Raw genomic sequence first — 7342 nt, forward strand, 5'->3', positions numbered from 1 at the left:
TTTATTTTATTAGTGTTCATTTATTATATTAAACTGGATAAATTGGTATACCTTTTTATATTTTATGTGGTGTCATGATTTACTTTTGATAAAAACAAAGGTTTATTATTGTATGTTCGTCTGGCATTTCATTTATTGTAGGCTATACCCTTTAAATTTGCTTATTGAAAGAAAAACAGCAGCAGCAGTATGGTGTACCATTTATTTGAAACACATGTATTTGGTACTTGCTACCTTATCTTTACTCTTTCCTTTCATTCTTTTCATGGCTTTGGAAAACTTGTCTCGGATGTTTCTCTGTGTCGCTTTTGCATAACTACGGGTCGTCGACACCAAGCTTCGTTGCAATTTCTTTCTAGGAATTAAATGCTTTCTCTGAATCTTTGAAGTATGTCTGCGAGCGATCGTGCAGGTGCGGATATATCTGTGCCAGCTCAGCTATTTGACACATTGTATTTATGTTGCTAGTGACTAGGAAATGTTGTTCTCTTGCCTGACCTCCGTTGAATGAGATATGAACCAGCAAAAAAAAAAAGTTGCACATCAAAGAAGGTGGAGTTTCAGAACACACCCACCGATTGCGTAACCGCCATGGACCAATGGTATCTCAAAGGTGTTTAAGAGCCAAAACAAACTCCCCCAGAAAGTTAGCTTTGGTCAGCTGTTTTGAACTGCCGAAACGAACTCAAAATGAACTTCATTTCAGCCTGACTTTGTTCGAAATGACGTCATATAAGTTTGTTGTTCGATTTCGTTTGAAGTATATCAGGGCCTTGAGTAGCTCATTCTATTAGAATTTAAGTCATAACTATCCATTTTTTTTTTTTTTTTTTTTTTTTTTGCCTCGTGCTAGTGTTATCTTTTGGGTTGTCTAAGAGAAATTTAATCCAAAATACAAGCTTATAAAAATATGAGAAAAGGTAAACGAATATGGAGTTTCATTCTTTTTTTATTTGATCAAACATACTGTGTTTGAGAGTAAAACTAATTATTTTGTCATTTTAAAAGATTGCAAAAAAAGAAAAAAAAAAAAAAAACATTTTTAAGGCTCAAAAATAAAGAAACTGATAAAAATATTTGCAGTGCTTGTAAATCTTTGAAAATCTTTATTTTTTTTGTGCACTTCAAACACTTTTCAGCACAAAACCGCAAATGTTGCCCTTTTCTGCTGTTCTTTTTTTTTTCAGGTCTAAATCTTTTGCTTGCGAGTGAAGCTGTATCTCAGTGGGTGGTCTTTACCCACCAGGAGGAAAGGCCTTTTTCTATTGGTCACTCTTGATTGAAGGAACTGGTTGACCATGTCCACTACGCTTTACTTCCGCTGTCCGCATACGCGTCCATATTCCGCACATTGAAAGTATAACACAGGCTTTACTCGCCATTGCTACAACCTTGCTTGCCTCGCTCTTCTGTCAGACTGGTGGCGGAAGTAAAGCGTAGTGGACATAGGGTTATATGAAGTTATATGGGTTATATGAAGCGACGGGAACACTTTTTGTGAGTGAAGAAAACAAAAATAACGACTGTGTATGTTCTTCTGTGTCATCCACGCCACAAGGATGTTTCTACATGTATTTAGCTTTGATTTGAAATAAAACAGTTTAAATAAAAATAAAAAATTATGAATGTCTAATTAAGTATTACTTAAAGGTGCCATGTGTAAAAATTGAGGTAAAAAATATCCAAAAAATGACCTACACGCATCAAAAGAATGAGAAGAAATAAGGGCGATGATGTCATTAAAAAAATGTCAAGTTATAGTGCTGCAGAGATATCAACCTTAATTAGCATTAGCATTACTAGGCTACATGGGAGGCAGTATGCAGGCAACATAACCACCAGCCAACCTGCAATACACGAATAACTCGCATGGCTTGTGGGCGTACTTGAACCTGATGTCAATCGTGTGGAAAGTACAGCCCACTACTTCATTTCAGTTCAGGGAAGAGAGTGGAAGGATGGCTGAAGCCCTTGGCAAGAGACACCTACCACCACCACCCGCTACAGGGACACAACCGCGCTCGGAATCACAAATCAAATCCGATAAGAAAAGGAGCCGAACCAGAGTAAACATCGGAACTGCTTTCCATCGCTGGAGACAACTGATGGACTTGAAAGAAATGAGGTTCGACTCCGAACTTGCAACATTTCTTTTGGATTGGTAAGTAAGATGCTGTTAGTATTTCGCTAGAAGTTTGTTTTATATGTTTGCGTATTTTTTTCGGGAAGTTATAACGTAGAAATGTATCGAAGGCTGTTCGATAAACGTGCTAATGTTAGCGATGGCTAACCGTAGCTGCATTTGATAATTAGCTAGCTATAACTTACCCACAGATCCGATCCGGTTTTCACCTGTTATCTACCAAAGCCCATCTCTACCAAGCTGATGCTAAAATGTAACATTACCTAAGAAGCTTGAAATGTCTTCGATGATAATGAACCCAAGAGAGAGAGAGAGAGAAAGAGAGAGCACCCCGGCCGCGCGTGCACTCACTCACTATATTCAGAGCGGTCAAGTTTTTGCTAATGAAAATCAAACTTGATATATGCTGCTAAATTAGCATCAGGCGGGCAGCATACGTAACACTCTAAATAGATGTTGTCCCTATTTTCACTTGTATATGTGCAGCTAAAAAAAGCGTGTGAAAATTGCGTGTGTCTCACGGTGAATGCTTGAGAGTTGGCAGCTCTGGTTACGTTGGTTGGTGCTAGCTTGGTCAACATCAGCTGTCTGATGTTGACCAATGATGTTGACAGAATGCTGTCTGTCAAATTAATTTAATTCAAATAATGTGTATATACAACTCAAAATGTAATATGAACAAAACGAATATGAACATATTCACTGGTAAAGGTGAAGGGGAGTAGCTAGAAGATGTCATGTTTCAAAATCACTTGACATCACCCAAGTGATGGAGGCAAAACGTCCTCTTAGGCTTCAGCTATGGCTCTAGGGTTGTTGTGAAGGTAGGGGCGGAGCATAGAGACTATGCCGTTTCTCGTTTGTTACTCTAGAGTAGACCAATTCACTTTATTGAGGCATACTGCCCCCATCTGGTATGGAATGTGGAGTATGACTTGATTTTTTTGCCAGACATGACACATGGCACCTTTAAACATACATTTTACATAATTATGATTTTATTGTTTTAAATAAGTGCACTTATTTTGAAATATTTATCAATATACTAAAGCACATGTAAAATAATTGATTTTAATTTCAACTTAAGTGTGTTCTCCAAATTACATTTGTTAATGTATTTTAAATGTATTACTATTTAGTCTATAATATATACTATGTCCATTAATGCAATTAATAAAAATAAAAATGAATTTCAATACACTTTCTTTATACTCCAATAAAACTTATTGTTGAAATTGTACTGTACTGTATTTGTATGTAATAGACCTGTAATTTACATCTGTGTACAGATGTAATACTTTCAATATCATTATGTTGTTCTAAGTTACTTAAACACACCTTTAAGTGCATTAATTGCAAGCAAAAGTTCAACAAATCTCAACCAAATTAATTTGCATTCAAATAGCCTACATTTGGTTTATATTATAGGCTACACTGCACTGTAAAAATGACTTTAAGTTAGGTGAATGAGTCTAACCATAGTCTTTGGACTAACTACACAACGAATTAGAACAACTTGAACATGAATAGAAATGGAAAACTAGAAATAATAGGTAGCCACACAGTGTCTTTTGCTTAATGCGCATGCGCCAAAATACTACGTCATGATGGCGCACTACTTCATAATTAGCATGTTTGTGTAATCGCGATGCATTCCATGAGGGAACAAACAAGAAGAGAACAAAGGAGCGCCACGTTTGAATGATTACAGATGAGACATTTGAACTGCAGACGATGAATCAAGTATTTCTTGATAGAAGCTTTCTTTATTTTTAATTTAGTCTTGACATTCGTGCGGCTTTCACCATAACGCGCCAGTTCTTACTATATGAACACAGGAGGTGAATTAATCGCTTAATTTATCTCTGACTGCATTGATATCAGAATGTGATCGCGTGTGTGGACCAAAAAAAAAAAAAAAAAAATGGCTGCTTAAAATACAACATTTTATTAAAATTAATTATTATAACGAAACGATTTAAGATTAAATTTAACGCTACTGAACAAAATTCATAGATCCGATCTTGTAATATTGAATGTACATAATATGTAATATTTTTATACTTATCTGGAGTTATTCATTCATTTTGCAGGATCAGTACAGTTTTGTTACTGGAGATATGTTACAGTGTGGAAACACAGACCAGTACTGAAGAGGTAATATTAGAAGTTTTTAATGAACTGTTGCCCAGTCAGCTCACCCTGATCACACATGATAAGCTAAAAATGCCATTAAGTCACTATCCATGGATTTTTAACTGCTTTAAATCTTTTCCATTTACAAGTAATATTCCCACCTGTGCATTTACAGACCCCCTCTAATAATCGTATATTTTACAGGTAACAAACCAAAGGATGAGGACAGTAATTTTTTCTGTGCCAGTCGTGATAAATACAGAGAAGCTTGTAAGGCAAAATGAGATTTATTTATTTATTTTATTTATTTATTATTATTATTATTATTTAATATTTAACATTTTAAATAAATTTTGCGATATTTATCTATTTTTGTTAATTGATAATTGATAGTGTTTTATTCCCTGTAAAGTAGGAATAATAAATGTTTGTAAAAATGTTTATGTTTGTTTGCTGTTTATGGGAAATGTGAAGGAACATCTCTCAGGATTCTACAACCACGTTGCCCTGATGATTGAGGTAATGTTAAATAATCTCTTAGGCGATGCAGATGTGGTCAAAAGTTTACACACAATGGTTGTTCTTCTATTTTATTTTATTTTCTTTCCTCAAGGTATTTTTTTCCGACTTTCCGGCCTCTTTGGAACATTTCTTTTCACACAGACTGTGGAGAGATGGTGTGCAGCTTCATGACATTTGAAGTTTACTGCCGATGGAGAGCTTCTGGGACATTGACAGACAGCATTAATCCATAAATGTTGTCCGTGTGATAGTTGGTAATGCCACAGTGTTTGACTGGCTAATAACTTTTTTTATATATATACGTATATACCTTACTGCAAAAGACTCTCAGTCAGAGGACAAAAGACAAATATATTAAAACATTACCCTCTGTGTTTGACCCATAGTAATATTAGATCTGGCTTTTAAATTTGGGTTAAAATTCTCAAATTCTATCTTTTTTATTACATTTGTCCACTGTAATTGAACAGTTGTACATGACATTGAGGGTGCTACCACAGAGTGGCGCTGTGGTCATTAAAATCATAAATTAGTCATAAAATCTAACAAAGAATCCATTTTTCACTGGGCTATCCTGTCGTTTACCATTTCTGAGACATTTAGTGGGCAACAGTGTGGATAAACATGGCATTGTACATATGAAATTATGCAGCTCTGGTATTGATTTGATTAAATAAATAATACGAGAATGTTAATGTCTGATGATACTGTCATAACACTGTACAATAAACAGAGAGAACATGAGCTGAATTTAAAGACTGAATCCTAAATATTGCTTTGCATTTACTAGAAATTTGACAATTGTGATCTGGTTCAGCCCGGTTTTCTCATTTTTATATAATTATCTTGTGTCAAGATGCTGCTTTATAGGACATGCAGTGTATGTTTTCCATTGTGTCCAGCTGTGTGTATAAAATTGCTGGCAATTGCTAGAGTTTTGCTGGAATTTTTTCCATGGGTTTGCATCTAAAGATACAAAGTGATGGAAATAATATGTCATTTGGGATCAATGTCATTTTCAGCACAACCCTAACAAAATGTTTCATTAAAAAGCAGCAAAAGTTAGGATGAGATATCTAGCATATTGGTGAAGGGTGATGAATTAGGCTTGTTTTGAAGCCACAGGATCCAGACAGCTTCCAGTTACTGAGTCCACCATGAACTCCTCTGTATAATTAGTATTCTAGGGACAAATTTGAGGTCATCTGTCCAACATCTAAAGCTTGGCTGAAATTGGTTATACAACAGGACAATGACCCCAAGGACACCAGAAAACTGAACGGCTGAAAAATTAGAAGTCATGATCATGGAATGACCAAAACTGCCCCAAAAAAACACTTCCATGACCAAAACACCCAAAACTAAAAATGATTTCAACATTTACTCACCCTCATGAGGTTCCAAGTATGAGCCACATGGTTAAACTGAATTTTGGATTGGGTAAATTTAAAATCGAAAAAAAAAAAAAAACACTTTTACGTTCCAAGGTGACAAAATGATGACGACAGAAAATGAAAGAATTGTAATTTTAGTATCCTTTGAAGCTGGACAGCAGTGTTCTTAAACTATAATGAACTGAAGAAAAGTTGTGAATTTTTTCACGCATCTTCACTTTTTATTTCCTGGGTTAAAATACTGATGAATGTGTTGTTTGTCGCCTCAAATTTACCACTTTAAAAGTTTACCATATATGTAATGTCTTATAATAATATAACACAATAATGATAAGAGGGTGGACTACTTCATTCCATTGCTCTATTCTTTAAATGAATAGTTCTCCCAAAAATGCCATCAGGCCATCCAAGATGTAGATTAATTTAAATGAGAAATTTAGCATTACATCCCTTGCTCACCAATGGATCTTCTATTGAGAATGGGTGGCGTCTCAATGAGAGTCCAAACAGCTGAAAACATGTAGCTTTTTCACTTCACAAAACATTAACTGATGGATTGGAGTCATGTGGATTACTTGTGGATTCGGAATATTGTAATGTTTTTATCAGCTGTTTTGGACTCTCATTCTGACGGCACCCATTCACTGCAGAGGATCCATTGCTTTAATTGTTTTCTACACAAACGCTTCTTGCTCATGATTGAATGCTGCATTTTTAAACTGTTGTGTCAAATTAAAAGTCCCACTTTTAAATGCATAACAAGACTATTCATCACACAATTTTTAAACACAAGAATGCTTTCTATATGAACTGCCGTAAGACTTCTGGCACTGTGCTCAGTATATATATAGCAGAACTGTGGAAAAAATAACTTGTCTAAAAGATAGAGAGAGAAAATAATCCAATCAGTTATAGAACCAATCGCACTCTATGGATGTGAGGTCTGGGGTCCACTCACAAACCAAGACTTCACCAAATGGGACATACACCCATTAGAGACTCTGCAGGCAGAATTCTGTAAAAATATTATTTGTGTACAACGAAAAACTCCACACAATGCCTGCAGAGCAGAATTAGGGCTGTACCCACTAATAATTAAAATAATACAATTCCATGCGCACCTAAAAAGCAGTCATACTTAGACCCT

General features: G+C 35.3%; 1 long non-coding RNA gene across 1 annotated transcript; it reads left to right on the forward strand.

The window, feature by feature from the left end:
* Positions 1-3663: 3663 nt before the first annotated feature.
* Positions 3664-5656, forward strand: LOC109070556. The gene is made up of 5 exons (XR_006161040.1): positions 3664-3984; positions 4237-4300; positions 4484-4549; positions 4754-4798; positions 4893-5656. It is a non-coding gene; the product is annotated as an uncharacterized LOC109070556 (long non-coding RNA).
* Positions 5657-7342: the final 1686 nt, after the last annotated feature.

The sequence above is a fragment of the Cyprinus carpio genome, chromosome A10 (genome assembly GCF_018340385.1).
Source record: "Cyprinus carpio isolate SPL01 chromosome A10, ASM1834038v1, whole genome shotgun sequence".
Classification (NCBI taxonomy): Eukaryota; Metazoa; Chordata; class Actinopteri; order Cypriniformes; family Cyprinidae; genus Cyprinus; species Cyprinus carpio.